Raw genomic sequence first — 18,193 nt, forward strand, 5'->3', positions numbered from 1 at the left:
GCCACAGAGTTTCCTGAGGGATAGATTCTGATATTTATTTACCTCGAATTTCCAGGACTTAGCATCTCTCACATAGCAGTAGGTACTTTTTTTTTACAGGTTTTTGCAAGGCTAATAGGGTTAAAGTGGCTTGCCCAAGGCCACACAGCTAGGTAATTATTAAGTGTCTGAGAGGAGATTTGAACCCAGGTACTCCTGACTCCAGGGCTGGTGCTTTATCCACTACACCACCTAGCTGCCCCTAGTAGGTACTTTGAAATGGAGCTTTGGTAACTTGGCACCAGAATCATGAATTTTGCCAGGGGCTGAACTGGCCTTCAAGAATTCTAGGTTCAAAACAGTGTGCTTTTCCCCACCCAATACTGTGCCAGACTAGAAACCCCTCAATGGAAGAAAACAGAAGAGAGATCTCTACATGAGTGCATGGTGTAGGTTGTATGTTAGGGCCTATTATTGAGGTGAAATCGTTGAAAGTGAGCACTTGGAGAAGCTTTGAACAGGAAGTGAAAGAGAGGAGGGGTAGGCTTGTTCCCAAAATAGCAAAGCTTCCTAAGTCCCTGGAGAGAACCTAGTGGGACTAGTCCCAGGGACTCTGGATAATTGAGGTGTTCCTGGAGGTGATGAAGCGGATGTGTGGTGGAGGTAGAATGGCAGGCTTTGGTATGACAGGCTCATCAGGAACCCATGTCCTCAAGTAGAAAGGTGGGCATAGAAAGTTTGAAACAGAAAGAAGATGTTATATTTGTTATGCTTATGTTATAAATTATAGCTTGCTTGTGTGGCCACTCCCTTAAGTCAAGCCACTTATGGCCTCCTCATTCTTGAACCGACAACTGTCAGAATTAGATATCAAACCATGAAAGCAGTTGCTGTTTAGATTAGACATATTCCCCAAGCTGCTTCAGGGCAGAATGTGTAGGAGGGGCACCTAGATAGGAGAGCAGAAGCACCCTGAAGGTTTCATCTTCTTATCCCTTTAGTCCAGGGCCTTGTCTGCTGGACATCCTGGATGAATTGAATTTTGTATTGTGCTCGACCTTGTATTGACTCAACACATGTTATACACTTTTTTTGGTTTGTTTTTTTGGTTTTTTGCAAGGCAATGGGTTTAAGTGACTTATCCAAGGTCACACAGCTAGGTAATTAAGTGTCTGAGGCCACATTTGAACTTAGGTCCTCCTGACTCCAGGGCTTGTGCTCTATCCACTGCACCACCTAGCTTTCAAGGCATTTCCTTCCTTATGAGATAGTCCCATTGGTCAGGGTAGCAATTTCATGGTCCTGAGTACAGTATACCCCTACCCTACCATAGTACACCTGCCAAAATCTGAGCTTGATAATGTGTTGGAAGAGACTAATCCACATCTACTCATCCACATCTTCATAGTAAAACTTTCTGTGGTCTCAAGGAAGAGGAAATAAAACAGGCACCCATTTTTTGGGAAAGGTTGGACAGATTTAGAATGGAATATCGCTGCATCGTCAGAAAAGGCGACTATAGAAAATTCAGAGTTGTCTGGGAATACCTGAGATGATGTAAAGGTGAACAATGAGCAGAATCAGGAAAACAATATCTAATACAGTAGCAATGTATGGAAAGAACAAAATAAAGCAAAAACCCCTAATAATGAATGTTATGTAATTATAATAAGCTAGAGAAAATATATCTCCTTTGTCTCTTTGCAGGGGTGAAGGGGGCTGTCATATTTGGTTGATGTGTTAGTTAGTTGTACTGAATTGGTTTTTCCCTCTTCTTTCCTTTATAATCTTGGTTAAAAGGGAAGAGTGGAGGGATATATTCAGAAATGAATGTAACACAAAAACAAGGGATCTCAATAAAGAATTTTAAATTGTAAAAGATAGTGATATAACGTCAAGAATACTTGTCTTAGAGACAGAAAGATGGAAGAAATATCCCCTCTCTGACACTAGTTTTGGGATCTTTGGGCAAGTCATTTTTAACCTCTCTGAGACTCAGTTTTCTTATCTGTAAAATGAGAATAATAATAGCACCGATTTCATAGGGTTGTTATGAGGAGCAAATAAGATGTGTATGTCCTAAACCTTAAAGCACGAAGTTAATGTAAGTGCTTACTCTCAATTCCCTTCGAAAGACCTCTAGGAATGAACCCAAGGTACGGTAACCCCAGGCAGAGAAGCTGAGCAGTCATTTTGTGAAGACCTGGCTTGCAATGTTCACATGTGCAGTGACAAAGAGGAGAGAAGAAGGTGTCCTGGTGGAAATGACTAGAAGACCTGTGTTCAAGGCTTGACTGCATCATGAAAGCCTTCGTGGGAAAGTCACTTTTTCTTCTGGGACTGAGTTTCTACCCCCCTGAGAAATGGGAGGTTTGGATGAAAGTGTGGAGCTGACTCTTGTTACTCCACTGTCCCCAGAAGCTTCCATGGTTTCTTGTCACTTCTAGGATAAAATCTAAACTCTCATATTGGGCATTCACAGTCTAGCTGGCCTCTTTTCCCAGGCTGTTGGCATATGATTCCCCGACAATCTCTCTCTGCTCAAAGCAAACTAGACTGACAGTTCCCCATACGTAACATTCATACCTCCCGGCTAGGCTTTTGCAGGTGACTTCTCATATTTAAAATGTTCTTCCTCTTACTCTTGGAACCTCTAGTGCCCTGCAAGTCTCACCTCCTCTAGGAAGCCTTCCTGGCTTCCTCCAGTTCTTTGTACCCCTTTCATCACCTCTTATTTATTTTATATTTATTAATCTGTCTAAATGTTACACTTTCCCTTCTACAATATAATCTCCTTGAGATCAGTGATAAGGCTTTTTTGTTTTGTTTTAGTTTTTGCTAGGCACTGGGATTAAGTGACTTGCCCAAGGTCACACAGCTAGGTAATTATCAAGTGTCTGAGATTGGATTTGAACTCAGGTCCTCCTGACTCCAGGGTCAGTGCTCTATCCACTGCTCCACCTAGCTGCCCCAGTGTCAAGATTTTTGGGGTTTGTTTTTAATTTTCGGAATTCCAGATTCCAGCTTAATATATTGTAGGCATTTATTAAATCCATATTGGAATTGCATTGATTATATGATCTCTGAGTCCTTTTAGCTATAACAGTTGATTTCTTCTATACTCGATGCTCAGAGAGATTATTCCTCAAGTGAAGGCACCAACTGTCCTTTAATTCTTTAATTTATTATTTTTAGATGCCTTTAAAAACCAGTTTTTCTGATATCTTTTGCTTTTATATCAGAGTCATTTATGAATATGGTATCTCACCCTCAATATATCTCCCATCAAAGGCAGAGGGATGTCATAGTTGTTTTGGTTGTTGTTCAGTGGTTTCAGTTGCGTCTAATTCTTCAGGACTTCATTTCGGGGTTTTCTTGGCAAATCCACTGGGGTGGTTTGCCATTTCCTTTTCCAGTTCATTTCACAGGTAAGGAAACTGAGGTCAACAGGGTGAAGAGACATGTAAGTGTCCAGGGCTAGATTTGAATGATGAGTCTTTGTATTCAGGAAGCTGTGTGACCCTGGGCAAGCAGCTTAACGTTGGCTTCAGTTTCTCCAACTATAAAATGGGGGGTCATAACCGAATCTACCAATTCCTACAACGTCCTGCTGCTGTGGTCATCCCTCTGCCAAAGGGAAGGAGTTGTATTTCAGTATTATTTTCAAGACCATGGTCATTTCAATTTCTTAGATGATCTGCTAACATGGAGCATTTTCATTTCCCACATTGTAGAAGTTGTAGCTAATTCTCCTTGTCCCAAATCCAAATTTTTGACTTCTGCAGATCCAGTCAAACAGTTCTCACAAAGGCTTCTTCTACTACTGCTTCTCTGAAAAGTTGTTTCTTACTGCCTAGTAATGGTCCATTGTCAGCCAGTCAATACAAAATCTAGTACAGGGAGACTGTTCCATCACCACTATTTGGTCTGGGATCAAGGGACACCCACTCAATTTCCAGTTTGTATCAATTACAAAAAGCACTGCTATGAATATTTTGGGATGTTTGGGACTTTTTATTAATCAGGCCTTGACCTTCTTGAGGTATATAGCTATCAGCAGGAACTTTTAAGTTCTTCCAAATAATTATTTTGTCTTTTTTCTTTTTGCTTCGGTTTCACACAACTCCAAGGACTTATGGGTTTAGTAGAAAAATTAACTAATTTATTTCCCATAAATCTGCCATGAACTAACTGTGTGGGTCTCACAAAGAGGGTAGGAAGGACAAAAAAAAAGGAACCCAGTAAAATTGTGGCTTGCAGCCAGCAGTTACCATAAATACCTGGCAATACACCCCCATAGATCATCAGATTCAGAAGAAGGAGGGGGAACTCCAGGTCCCAGGTCCCATGGAGTGGTTGGTGATCAGATAATCAAAGCCAGCTCTTCTCCTCTCCCCTTCTTTTCCAGTAAGTGTGAATGTGAAACTGGTTCCTTTGTAGGTAAGGAGGGGCCGGAGACTTCCATCTGAAGCTCTGAACTCTTCTCCTCTTTTGGCCTTACCTTCATTTCAGCCCATCCCTCTGTCTCCTAGGCTTGGCTAAATTTGCTCATGAGTCACCTCATAGTTGCTGCTTCCTCCAGGAAACGATTGGCTTTTCTTCCTAAAGATCTCTCTCTCTCTCTCTCTCTCTCTCTCTCTCTCTCTCTCTCTCTCTCTCTCTCTCTCCTTCCTCTCACCTCCACTATCTCTCTTTCTCTTCTCTCTCCTTCCCCTCCTTTATTTTCCTCCTTTCTTTCTCTTCTCTTCACACTCCTCTCCCTCTCTCTGTCTCCCTCTTTCTGTTTTTCTCCTCTCTTTTCTCCCTCCTCTCTCCCCCCCCATTCCCTCTTTTAGGAAAAAATTAATTTGGAAATAATGAAGTAAGTGCTTTTGAGACTGGCATATATACCAGGTCTCATATATGCAATATATGACAGTTCCTGCCAGATAAGGAATTACAAAAATATACAATTTATAATAACCTCCATCTAGCCTCTTAATGGGTCCCTGTCCTTCCCATACTCTCCAAGCCTGTGCCCCACTGCTCATTTACACAAGTAGATTATCTTGGAGCACAAATCCCGGACTCCTCAGAGAGGCGGGCAGCTCTGGCCTCTGCTGGGTGCTGCCCCCTCCTCCTGGCCATTCTCCCTGTCCTTGTGCTCTTTGAGCTTCCCTCACATGTTCCTGGAACACTCTGCTCTCTGCTGCACTCTGTTTTATTAGCCTCCTTTGTCCACAGGGTCAGCCCCACATTGAAATCTCTTCTCTTGGGACTTCAGCCCTCCAAGGTAAGGTTGGTTTTTGTCTTAGGAAGACAAGGCATGTCTAGTAATTATTTGTGGAATTTAATATGGAAGGGCCCTTTGGGAACACTAGAGACTGGATGTTGGGTTGTTCCTCCCAAATGTGCACTGGACAACAACCTCAAAATGCATTCCCTTCTCCACTCCAAGCCCCCCTCCCCAGCTGCCAAAGTAGACAGACTTTACATTACCCGACTGGTTGTACTGAATTTATATATGGCTTCAGATTTTTGTCTACCGCTTTCTGTTTTCTTAGGAATCATTTCATTGCTCTTTCTGGGACTTTGTTCTAGAATTCCACTTGCTTGGGATTCTCCTTCCTCACCATTGGTCTTAGAATCCCTTGTTTGTTTAAAAATTCAGACCCCAAGCTACTTTGAGCTTGCAGCCTCGACCCAGCATCCCCTGGAGCCCTTTCCAATGACCTTGTTTGTGTTTTGCATGTACACAGTCATACATGCATAAGCAGCCCTGTGTATGTATATTCTCTCTCCCCTTCCCTTAACTCAGAATGTTTGTGTCTCTAATGCCTAACAAAGCACCTAGCAGTGAGGTTGATGTTTGTCCTTCATTCTCAAAGATGACCATGACATCAGGGAGGTGATGCTGTGATATGACATGAAGTGGATTTGAGTAAGGGGGGGCTGTGCTAGGCCACCAGCCTCACTTTCTCCTCCAGAGTCATCTGGCTCCAGTGACCAGATATGAATCAGGTTGACTGGAGATGGCCCTGAATGTGGAGCTATCAGGGTTAAGTGACTTGCCAAAGTTCACATAGCTAGTGAATGAGTGAAGTGGCTGAGGCTGGATTTGAACTTGGGGACTCCAGACTGTGCCAGGGCCTGTGGTCTATCCCTTGTGCTACCTCACTGCCTAATTAATGCTCGCTGGACAAATCAATAACATGTAAGCCTCTTGAGGACAGGGACAATTTCAGTTATGTCAAAAATAAGTATCTAGTGTTCAGTAGGTGCTTAATAAATTTTTTTTAAGAAAGATTTTATTTATTTTGAATTTTACAATTTTCCCCCTCATCTTACTCCTCCCCCCCCCAGAAGACAGTCTGTTAGTCTTTACATTGTTTTCTGGATATGCATTGATCTAAGTTGGGTGTGATGAGAGAGAAATCATATCCTTAAGGAAGAAGCACAGTATAAGAGATAGCAAAATTAGATAATAAGATAATGTTGTTTTTTTTAAATTATAGGTAATGGTCTTTGGTCTTTATTCAGACTCCACAATTCTTTCTCTGGATGCAGATGGTATTCTCCATTGCAGATACTCTAAAATTGGTCCTGATTGTGCACTATGAAATGAGCCAGTCCATCTCTCCAAGCCTGTGCCCCACTGCTCATTTACACAAGTAGATTATCTTGGAGCACAAATCCCGGACTCCTCAGAGAGGCGGGCAGCTCTGGCCTCTGCTGGGTGCTGCCCCCTCCTCCTGGCCATTCTCCCTGTCCTTGTGCTCTTTGAGCTTCCCTCACATGTTCCTGGAACACTCTGCTCTCTGCTGCACTCTATTTTATTAGCCTCCTTTGTTTTTGCAACAACATGTTGCTGTTAGGGTGTACGATGTTTTTCTGCTTCTGCTCATCTCGCTCAGCATCAGCTCATGCAAATCCTTCCAGGCTTTCCTGAATTCCCATCCCTCCTGGTTTCTAATAGAACAACAGTATTCTATCACACACACTCATATATACCACTGTTTGTTAAACCATTCCCTAATTGAAAGCCATTCACTTAATTTCCCAATTCTTTGCCACCACAGACAGGGCTGCTATGAATATTTTTGTACGAGTGATGTTTTTACTCTTTTCCATCTTCTCTTCAGGGTATAGACCCCAGTAGTGGTATTGCTGGATCAAAGGGGATGCACATTTTTGTTGCCCTTCGGGCATAATTCCAAACTGCTCTCCAGAAAGATTGGATGAGTTCACAGCTCCACCAACAATGTATTAGTGTCCCAGATTTCTGACATCCCTTCCAACATTGATCATTGCCCTTTCTGGTCATATTGGCTAGGTGTGAGTCTCAGAGATGCTTTAGAGAAATGCAAATTAATAAAGTCTTGATGATTAGTTGATTTTATATAAAAACTAAGCAAAATTCTGTCCATCTAACTCAGTTGAAATGTAGTTGTGGATGATTTCCATTATATTTTCCTTGTGGAACATCCTTCCTTATAGTCTAAGAGAAACCAACATATTTAGATGCCACTTGCTCTAGTTCTGGTTCCCATTGTGGAGATTTTTTGGTGGGAGAGGTCCCCTTGCTCATCACAAATAATACTTAGAATTTCCTGGAAGAAGTCCAAACTTGGATTAAAAAAAAAGATCCCATGTGAAAGGTTTTGAGAAGCTCATTAGTAATTCCTTGGTAATTTTCTGCCTTGTGGTTTCCCAAAGAGTTTCTGGTCACATTCTAAAATGATTTCTTATAGCTAACTTCTTCCACTTCATTCAACTGCTCTTCAGAATGCTCATCTGTCATCACTTTTTGAGAACCCAAAAATATCTCCTCTGAATTTAGTCTCCCTTATTTTTGGAAATTTGCCAGACAAAAGGAAACTAGCATCATTTTGAACCATTACCTTGACAAAATTATTCATTAAGTTCAGTTTAATGTGCAACAGTGCTAAGAAAATTTTTGCAGGACTAACCCTTACCACATTTTTCTTAACTGGAAATAAGATCTTTCTTTCAAAGTCAGTATTGGGGGGTGGCTAGGTGGTGCAGTGGATGGAGCACTGACCCTAGAGGCAGGAGTACCTGAGTTCAAATCCAGCCTCAGACACTTAATAATGACCTAGCTGTGTGGCCTTAGGCAAGGTACTTAACCCAATTTCCTTGCAACAACCTAAAAAATAAAAATAAAAAAAAATAGTCAGTGTTGCTTTTTTGCTTTAGGCTTTCCCCTCTTCTGTCCCCACTGTTCTGTTCACAAATAAAGCATCAGTATTAGTAGTACCCAAATTGTAAACTGAGTCAAAGAAACAGCCATGACTTTTTTCTTATGGAAATGCTAAGAAACCCTTTTTTTTTTTAAGGTTGTTGCAAGGCAAATGGGGTTAAGTGGCTTGGCCAAGGCCACACAGCTAGGTCATTATTAAGTGTTGGAGATCGGATTTGAACACAGGTACTCCTGACTCCAGGGCCAGTGCTTTATCCACTACACCACCTGGCTGTCCTGAAACCCTTTCTTTCTTAAGATGCTCAAGAGAAGTTGCATGTTTGAACATATGTTGGTGTTTTCCTCCTCTTAGTCTAGGAGGTAAAGTTCTAAGTTAAGATTATGATAGATTGAATGGATGAATGAATAAAAAATTGAATTTATTAATTGATCACAAGGTACCAAACACTGTTATTGGAGCCATTTAGGTCTTCTTGAGCTATTAAATGAGGATAGGAGGAGAAAGGTCACTTCAGGTGGGGATCACCTTGCTGGGCTCAAGCCTCTTCCCTGCTACAATCTGAATCATCACGTTCAATGACTTCATCAAAATTCCAAGTTTCTGGTAGTGTGGGAGAGCTGGTTCTTCACTGTTCTATAACAGGTCTTGTAGCTAGAACAGCATATTTAGATTTGGAACTAATACTGTTGTTAAGCAAAAATAGCAGTCTTTGGTCTTTGTTCTTTCCATATAATCACAAGAAGTATGGCAGTGGTCCTAAGTGAAATACCTGTGACCAGGCAGTTAGCATTATACCACAAGGGAGGGCCTCTGACCTTTTCCTGATCCCCTGTGTAAGCAAAATAGCTAGTAGATAAGAGCACTGGACAGGGAGTGATGAAGACCTGAGTTTAAATCCTGCCTCAAGACACTTCCTAGCTTGAGTTATTTCACCTGTGTCTGTCTCATCTGTAAAATGGGATTATTCATAGCAGCCACCTCCCTATCCTGTGAGGATAAAATGAGATATTTGTAAAGCACTCTGCTTACTTTTTAGTATTATAGAAATCAAGTTTATTTACTTTTTAATTTTTAAACTTAATTTATTTTTAATTTTCAGAATAAAACAAGCATCTCCATATAGTATAATAAAAAAGATAATTGCACATGAAACTGCAAATGTATTATGTACAACTTGCTAGTCCTTTTAAATGTAAATTTCCTTTTTTCTTCTCTAGCCCCCTTCCCTCAGAGATGATACCATTAAACACAAATAAGTATATATATTTACACATATTTTTATGCATTTGTATGTTTATACATATTTGTAGAATTATTCTGTACACATTTCTATTTATCAATTCATTTATTTACCTAGAGGTTTAAAGTCTCATCTCTGCAATTTAAAAGTCAGCTAACCACATGTACAACAGCACTAGTTGGATGAATGAAGGACTAAAAATTTAAGTGATAACTGAGGACATCTTAGTGGCTGGAGAGCCCCTGGGTTCCAGTGCTGCCTGTGTGACCCTGGCTACATCATCCCATCTCTCAGGGCTGAGGGGTGGCCAACCTGCGCTAGTAAAGGGACTAGCCTCAGCTGAAAGTCTCTATCCCAGCACCATCTACAAGGTAAACAATGAGATTTGAAGCAGTAATTATGTTTACCAAATGATGCCTGGCACAATAGTTGACTGCACATGGAGGGTTTCACAGCCTGCAGACAAGGGAGCATGTCCCAGCCTGCTCTTCCTCCCCATCTCCCTGCCCCCTTCTTGGTGGCAACTTCGAGTGGCATCATTTATATACAAATTCAGGGATCTGAGAAATTCCTTGCAATTTTTAAACTCAGCATATGGCCTGAGGATGATGCCCCGTTTCCTCACCTGAAGCTGTCCTGAGGGCAGTTAATCCAGAGGTGACTTGGAATCAGCAAGATCAGTGTTCAAATCTGACCTTAGACATTTTCTACCTGGGAGCAAATCACTTTACCACTACTGCATCAGTTCCCTCGTCTGTAATGTGGGGATAATATCATCTACTCTCCAGAATTGTGAGAATCAGACGAGATCCTATTCATCATTATCATTACTATTAGTCAATCACTTTGGAAATGCCTTGAACCCTGGGATGACATGGCTTATTTCAATGGGTGAGTGAGTATTTACAAATTCACCCCTAGAGCAGACCAGTGTTCACATACTCTCTAGTCATTTCCCTAAGCTATCTCATCATCTCTCATAAAATCATCCCATCTCTGCCTTTCCCCTTCATCAAATGAATAATAACCACCCTATGGCCTGGCTCCACTCACAGCCATGTGCCGGCCTGGACAAAAATTCCTTCTCTGACTCACTCCAGTAGTCCCATTCTCAGCTGAGATTCAGACAAGGACAGGGCCTGGGATTTCATCGACATAGGTAACTTCCAGAGAAAAGAAATTCCCTTCACCAAGGCAGGTCAGCCCTCTCTCAGTAATTTATAGTCTCAGAGACTTGTTAAGAGCATCAAGAACTTAGGGTCACCCAGAGAGTTTGTTTTCCTCATATGACTTGAATCCAGATTTTTTGGATTTTAGGCCAGCTCTCCACACTCTCTGCCCCATGACCTCTCTTGTACAAAAAGTTGTCATCATACTTTTTATTTATTCATTCAAAAATTCATTAAAAGAAATTTTCACACAACAAAGTGATTTGTTGAACATTGATATTAGCAGCATCCTGAGTGAATGTACCTGGATTTTCACAAAAGGATCATTTTACTATTCATGTGTGTGCCAAAGAGGAGGCTGGGGACTGATCTCCTCTCCAGCTGAAGTTCTTTGGGCTCTGAGCTGATGGGCACAGATATGAGGACTAGGTCCAACCGACTGGCAGCTCCATTCTTTGGCTAAACAAATGACTCTTTTGAATTGGGGAAAGTAAAAATAAAATTTTCAAGGCCAATTTCCCAATTTCATCTTCTCTGAAAAAGCAAAATCAAGGTAAATATGAAAGATTACAGACAGCTGAAGGACTTTCATGTTCTCCTTCCTTTTGAGAGAGAGGAAATCAGATTGCTTTGTTCAAAGCAACAACCAACACCAGCTTAAAAAAATAAGAGTCTGAGCACATCTGGCCTCAATCTTTATACACCAATGGACAGAGGCAATTAGACAGCATTGCTCTCCTTGCCATCATAATGAAAGTCATATATTTTCCCCTGACTGCCTCTTTGGGTCACATAGTCCTGCTGAAACAGGATGCCTCCTTTCTCCTTTGCCAAAGGCTAGTCTTTGCCTGACCACCCTGGGAGTGGTCAGAAGAGTGTCTGGGGGGCCTTCCCCCAGCCCAGAGAAACTGCCCACACAACTGAGGGCCAGCACAGATGTGGGCTAATAATACTTTCTGGGAGCTACAAAGCACTTCCCGACTACTCATTAACCATTCTTTGTTGATCAGCCATGGGGGGATGGGAAGGGGGCATCTCCACTTAGGATGCTTTGGAAAGAGAAAGCTGAAGATCCAGGAGAGGAGGCAGACCCAATCTACATTCCTGAGACTTCCTTCGCAGAGATCCTTTGCTTGGTCTTCTTGGTTGGGACCCAAGTTTTGACTAAGATGCCCTAGACAACCGCAGCTTCTGTAGGGGTGCTGTTCTGTTGGGGAGATGAATCAGGGAGAAGCGGTGTGGGAGATTTTATTCCCCACGATTTCCAAAAGGTGGATCGAGCAGCATTTCCATTCTGGGATAGTGACATCTGTCCACTCCCTGTTGCTTGAGTCACATCCAAATACTTCCACTTTCTCATCGGCCTGTTTCCTGAGATGGATGACATCAGGGGTTTCCCCGCTTCCACTGGTGATCCTGACCCCATGGTGCACTTCCTCTGGCTATGTACTTTCCCCTCAGTAACTCATTGTTCACACACAACTAACCCTGCCCTTGATTATGTGGATGATGATATTTGTCCTTCATTCTCACAGAAGACCAGGAAACCAGGGAGGTGATCCTGTGACAAGCCAGTGAATTGGATTTGAATTTGTGCTTTGTCACCAGCCTCTTTTTCTCCTCCAGACTCAGGGACCATATCTAGGTCCAATATCCCAATATGTATCAGGATGATTGGAGATGGCCCTGGATGCATATGTAAAGTAGCTATTAATTCTTTTATTTGACAGATGAAGAAACTGAATCTTGGAACGGTAAAGAGACCTGTCCAAAGTCACATAAGTAGAGAATGTCAGAGGTAGCATTTGGCCTCAAGTCCTTTAATTGTAGAACCAGGATTCTTTCCATGTATGATACTACCTCCCACATACATCTATTCATCCATCCATCCATCCATCTATATACATATAATACACAAAATGTAATATAATAATTGAAATGTGCATATCAAAACATTATAATACATAACACAGTAATTTTAATTTATTAAGACAACTTCCAATATATTAACATGTTATATGATCTAAATATAAATATGTAATTAGTGAATTAATGTTAGTTGATACTTTTTTTTAGGTTTTTGCAAGGCAAATGGGGTTAAGTGGCTTGCACAAGGCCACACAGCTGGGTAATTATTAAGTGTCTGAGACTGGATTTGAACCCAGGTACTCCTGACTCCAGGGCCAGTGCTTTATCCACTACACCACCTAGCTGCCCCATTAGTTGATATATTAATGTGATATAATAGAAAATAAATTTTGCATATGTTAAACTCTGGATGCTGAGGCATCTGAAAACCTACTTGGCTCGGAATGTAATTATTCATGAGTCCCTACTTTCCCTTTAACTCTACCAGCCACAGTTATAAACACATATATATGCTTACAACCTGATAGAACATTACTTAAAATAGAAATAGAAGATAAATGATGAGAAAAAGCTTATAAATAGCAAACACTCCTGCCAGCCGTTTTTCCAATCCTCTTCTTAACCCACTGGGAAGAGAGCTGTGAAATCCTTGTATTTAATCTAGGGAGCACCCACTTGCCAGTATCAGGGATGTTGTGTTCCAGTACTTAGGGTTTGTATCCCTTGGTCCAGGGAGATTCCTTAAGGACTTAACCAAGTGTTGCCTCATCAATTCTTCATAGTCCAGTTCTGGCATCATTAGGGAGTAGGGGAGAGGAGGAGAACAGAACAAAGAAAAGTCCTTGGAGTCAGGGCCATTTCTTGACTTTTCATTTCTGCTTCATCTTCTTTCCTGCCTCTTGAGTCCAGCAGCCCCAGAAACCTTGCTCCCTTTCCTTTCTTTCCCCTCCCTTCCATTTTTTTTCCAGAGGACAGCCAGCTTTCCACCAAACACACCCATCAGACCAGAGTGCACATGGGGCGTATGTCATCAGCTGCTGTGCTTCACCCAGACTTGAAGGATAAAGTCCTCACTTAAACATCAACCACAGTATGAGAGAAAGAGTCAGGATCAAGGGCAGATTTGGGTTCCTATAAACCTTCCGCAGGATCATAGTCGAAAGAGACAAAATGATCCTCTGTCCAAGGGTCCTTAGCTCATGGAGACTCCTCAAAATCATGTTTTTAAATACTTGGCCAGGAATGTTCTAGAGCCAGCTCATGCAAACCTATTGAAAAATTTTCAGAGTATTTACTAGGCAAATACTACAAATTGAGGCTTGATTTATTATTTTCATTGTCTAGACTAAAGACAATGTTGGGTGTTAATAATTTTAACTTTAAAGGTGTGGCAGTGCACATTTAAAGTTTGACTGGTCCTATACCACTAAACTTTAAAAGCATGTCGTGTATACATTTTTTCCAGAGAGCTGATTTTTTAACACTTACCAGCACACCACTGTGCGTGATGCACTGAGGGAACTCAAGCATCAATGACTTCTACTTTAGAGGTCCTTGAATGTCATTCTGATGGGACAATTGAAATGAAAGCAGGTTACAAAGATTAAAATACATAGGATTATAAAAGACCTGGAGAAGAAAAAGTATTTACTTCCCCTAGTAACAATCACTTGCTCTCTCTCTCTCTCTCTCTCTCTCTCTCTCTCTCTGTTTTAGCAAGGCAATGGGGTTAAGTGACTTGCCCAAGGACACACAGCTAGGTAATTATTAAATGTCTGAGGTTAGATTTGAACTCAGGTACTCCTGAGTCCAGGGTCAGTGCTCTATCCACTGCGCCACACAGCTGCCCCCACTTGCCCTCTCTAAGGCCAGGTGTCAGGTGATAGGTTTGTGCCAGCTAGCTCATATAGTGGTTCCAGCTGGCTCTAAGTTTCAGTCCTTCAGGCTTCACTGGTCACCACCAGAGGCTATGCCAACACACCAAGCATGCTTATAGAGAGGGAAGTTACCTTGTCACTAGCAGTTTATATTCCCCAAGGCTCAAGATAGCAGTGAGTTCAACCTTTTATGTCCAGCTAAAGGGCAGTAGGTTCAATGATAGCAACACTAAGCTTAAAAACTTAATAAAACTTTCAGCCACACATAGATCCATCTTAATAGGTGAGACCCTTGAGTCCTGAGGAGGTCTTCTCTACCTCTGCCATTGGACTCCATCTGGTTGATCAGACAGCCTGAGGAACATTTGGAAACTCTGCCGCTGGACCTCTTCTTTTGAATCACCTGCTTCCATTCCATCCAATTGTCCAATCCAAATGACATTGAAAGACCTCTAAGCAAGGGTTGGTAACAACCAGATTCCACCAGTGGGTTAAGCAATGCCTGTGGATGCCACTGGGTGCCAGCAGTGTTATATATTGGGATGTCTGAATGAAGATCACTTGGAGATGACCGCCCACTACTTAAGATCATAAAATTGGAATTTAAGAAATAAACTGAAGCCTGAGATCACTGACGAATAGCCCATCCAGCAGAACTCCCTAAATTCCTCTTAATGATTCCTCAGAACTTGGATTATCATGATACCCTTACTATTGCTACCTTTCCTCCTGTATCAGAAGGACAGACCAGGTCTCCTAGAAGACTTTCCAAATGCTCCTCTTGGCCCCCTGTCAGAATGGATAGTGTTCTGAGACTCTAAACCTTTGACCTCATCTCCTTTTGCATCCTCCAGGATCTTTCTTAAGAAACCATCCCTTTTTCCTCATACATTTTTAATTCTTCCCTCTCCCATAGCTATTTATGTATTTATTAGTATGCTTGCATCTTACCAGACCTAAAAATGTCTTCCTCTGATTCCTCTTTTCCATATTTCTTCCCTTTCCCATAACCCGTCACCATTAAACTTATAGAAAAAGTTTATATTCAATGTCTGTCTTATCTCATCTCCCATTTTTGTTGGTTGCATTTTCCATTATTTAATGTTAAATTGGCTTCCAGGAGCTTATCCCCTCCTTCCCTTGCCATGTGAGTTTGGTGGTCATGAATAAGTTTTTCTCAGGCCCTGGAAAATGACCATCAGCATTTAAGACCCGAAGACTGGAGAGGTCAAACTGCAGATTCCAGGCTGTAATAACTACAAGGAATGCTTTCTTAACCATCCAACCTCCAAGGGTTCCAGTCCCTCCTTCCCTCATTGCAACCTCAGCCTTGGAAGCTATGTGCTGAATGGCAGCGTGGGGGGCCTATTGGGCCAGAGGATTTCCCTTTAGTAGGAGGCAGGGAACGGGCTGCATAAGATGCCATTCTCTTTGACCAACGAGCAATATTATCGGAGTAACCTTAGGATCCTAGCAAATGTCTTTGAGCAGCCAAGCTTGCCTAAGAGGCTTCCGAAAAGGCTGACAGCACTTCGACCAGCCCCATGAATGAGATGCAGAGTTAGGGCCTGATGTCATTTCAAGCATTTTTCTCCTATCTTCCATGGCAAAGGTCACGGCCCCTGGGCATGTGGTGGCCTACAACTACTCAGTAATTACAGGAGGCTCGGGTAGACTTCATTGTGCTGGCTCAGATTCTAAAGAACTTTGGCCAGAATTGGGCTGCTGGGATGTCACACTAATTGCCCTAGTCAGCTTTCCCAAGGTTCTTCATGAGGGGAATAATAATGGTCTAATCTCACGACTAGATTTTTTTTTATAAAAAAAGGCTTTATAACTCCCCCTTTGTAGAGATGCCATGAGTTCCTATGGCCTAATCCTTATTTGAGCTGTTCACTACAGCACAGAAGTCCTTCAAATCCATTGAATTCAGCAGACATTAATTAAATACCTTGGTTTGTCAAGGCACTGACCTACTTGCAGGGGTTACAGAGAAAAAAGTAGTACCTGCCAATGAGATTCTATTCTCCTTGGGGTTGGGGGAGACATGCAGCATGCACAGAGATAAATATACACAAAAAATGCATGGCAGTGTGTTGTAATAGAGAGTAAGGATAGCTTGGATTCCAGTCACGTCTCAGATATGCTCTGTCTGTATGACCTTGGATGCATCACTTGAGTCCAATTCCTCAGGAAACTCTCAACGGCTCCAAATGGAGGAGCAGGTGATGCTCCACCTTGGTCGAGGGAGTTTCCAATAATAAAGAACTTACAGGTCCAGGCAACAAATAAAAAATATAAAATAAAACGAAGTTATTTCAGGAGGGACTGACCGAACGCTAAGAGACGGTGGAGATGAGGAAAGATCTCGGGAAGGAGGTCATTCCTGGGGGAAGCAGGAGGTGGAGGTGAGATGTTGTTTTCCCTTCATTCTCAAAGAAGACATCAGGAGGGTGATGCCATGAATTCCAAGTGAATTTAATTTTTCTTTTTGGATGTTTTGCAAGGCAATGGGGTTAAGAGACTTGCTCAGGGTCACACAGCTAAGTAAGTAGTAAGTGTCTGAGATTGGATTTGAACTTTAAGGCCAGTGCTCTATCCAATGAATTGGATTAAGTGAGAGGCTGCTGTGCATAGTCACCAGCTTCACTTTCTCTTCTGAAACCATTTGAGTCCAGTGGCCAGATATGAATCAGGATGACTGGAGAGGAGGTGGTGCCGATGTAGTGGGAGACTTTGGCCTTTTTAAATTAGGGACTTTAAGCAGGTCTCAATTTGACTGGGGAGCAACATCCTGACTGATGATGGCACAGAGCTCTGGAATCAATGGATCTATTGGACCAATGAACCAAAGTGAATCAATGCATAAACTAGGGCCAGGTCCTGATAAGACAAACCTGGCTATTGGTGGATCAATATTACACCAGGCCAAGAGGCCCTTCACCTCTTCTAAATAGGACTTGCCTTTACTGCTGTGGAAATCAATGCTTCTGTTCCTGATTACTAGCTCTTGTGCAAATGCATGCTATAGCCTGGACCCTAAACTTATTTATTTATTTATTTACTTTATCTATCTATCTATCCATCTATTTATTTATTTATTAATTATTTTGTACAAAAATGTTTTTTTTACAATTACTAAAATATTCTTGTTTAAGAGTAAATATAATAGCCCCCAAATATAGACCTGCATGAGTGATACAGTAAAGGGGAGAGAAAAAATAATAATAATAATAATAATAATTGTAGGGTATGGCCAGGTGCCGCAGTGGACGGAGCACCCGAGCCCAAATCCAGCCCCGTACACCCAACAATCGCCCAGCTGTGTGACATGCAAGCTACCCCAACCCCATTGCCTTGCAAAAAACAAAAAAAAAGCACCCAAAATAAAATAAAATAGTAATAATAATAGTAGGGGTGGCCAGGTGGCGGACAGAGCACTGGTCCTTGAGCCAGGAGCACCTGGGTCCAAATCCGGCCTCAGACACCCAACAATCACCCAGCCCCATTTGCCTTGCAACCCCCCCCAAATAATAATAATAATAATAATAATAATAAATGTGCTTTAGTCTGTGTTCCAACACCACCAACTCTGTCGCGGGTAGATCACATTCTTTATAAGTCCATCACAAAAGTTACTTCCATATTTTTCCACCGTTGCCATTGCTGATCGCAACTCCCTCCTTTCTTATTTCTAAACTACCATGTACTATATTTTCTCTCTCCTCTCACTCTGACTCTGCTGTAGGGTCGCTGAGTGGCGCAGCAGACAGATCCCTGGCCCTGGGGCCAAGAGGCCCCGAGCCCACATACCACCCCTTAGTGGGCCCTAAACTTTCTTCACAACTTTGGAAAGTG

General features: G+C 42.0%; 1 long non-coding RNA gene across 1 annotated transcript in view; it reads left to right on the top strand.

The window, feature by feature from the left end:
* The first annotated feature begins 5,109 nt into the window (after window positions 1-5,109).
* Window positions 5,110-18,193, top strand: part of LOC141494478 (uncharacterized) — a 34,370-nt gene continuing 21,286 nt past the window's right edge. Inside the window, exon 1 of the long non-coding RNA XR_012470457.1 lies at window positions 5,110-5,251. This is a non-coding gene — a long non-coding RNA (uncharacterized LOC141494478). The remainder of the gene's footprint in view (window positions 5,252-18,193) is intronic.

Source organism: Macrotis lagotis, chromosome 7 (assembly GCF_037893015.1).
Source record: "Macrotis lagotis isolate mMagLag1 chromosome 7, bilby.v1.9.chrom.fasta, whole genome shotgun sequence".
Classification (NCBI taxonomy): domain Eukaryota; kingdom Metazoa; phylum Chordata; class Mammalia; order Peramelemorphia; family Peramelidae; genus Macrotis; species Macrotis lagotis.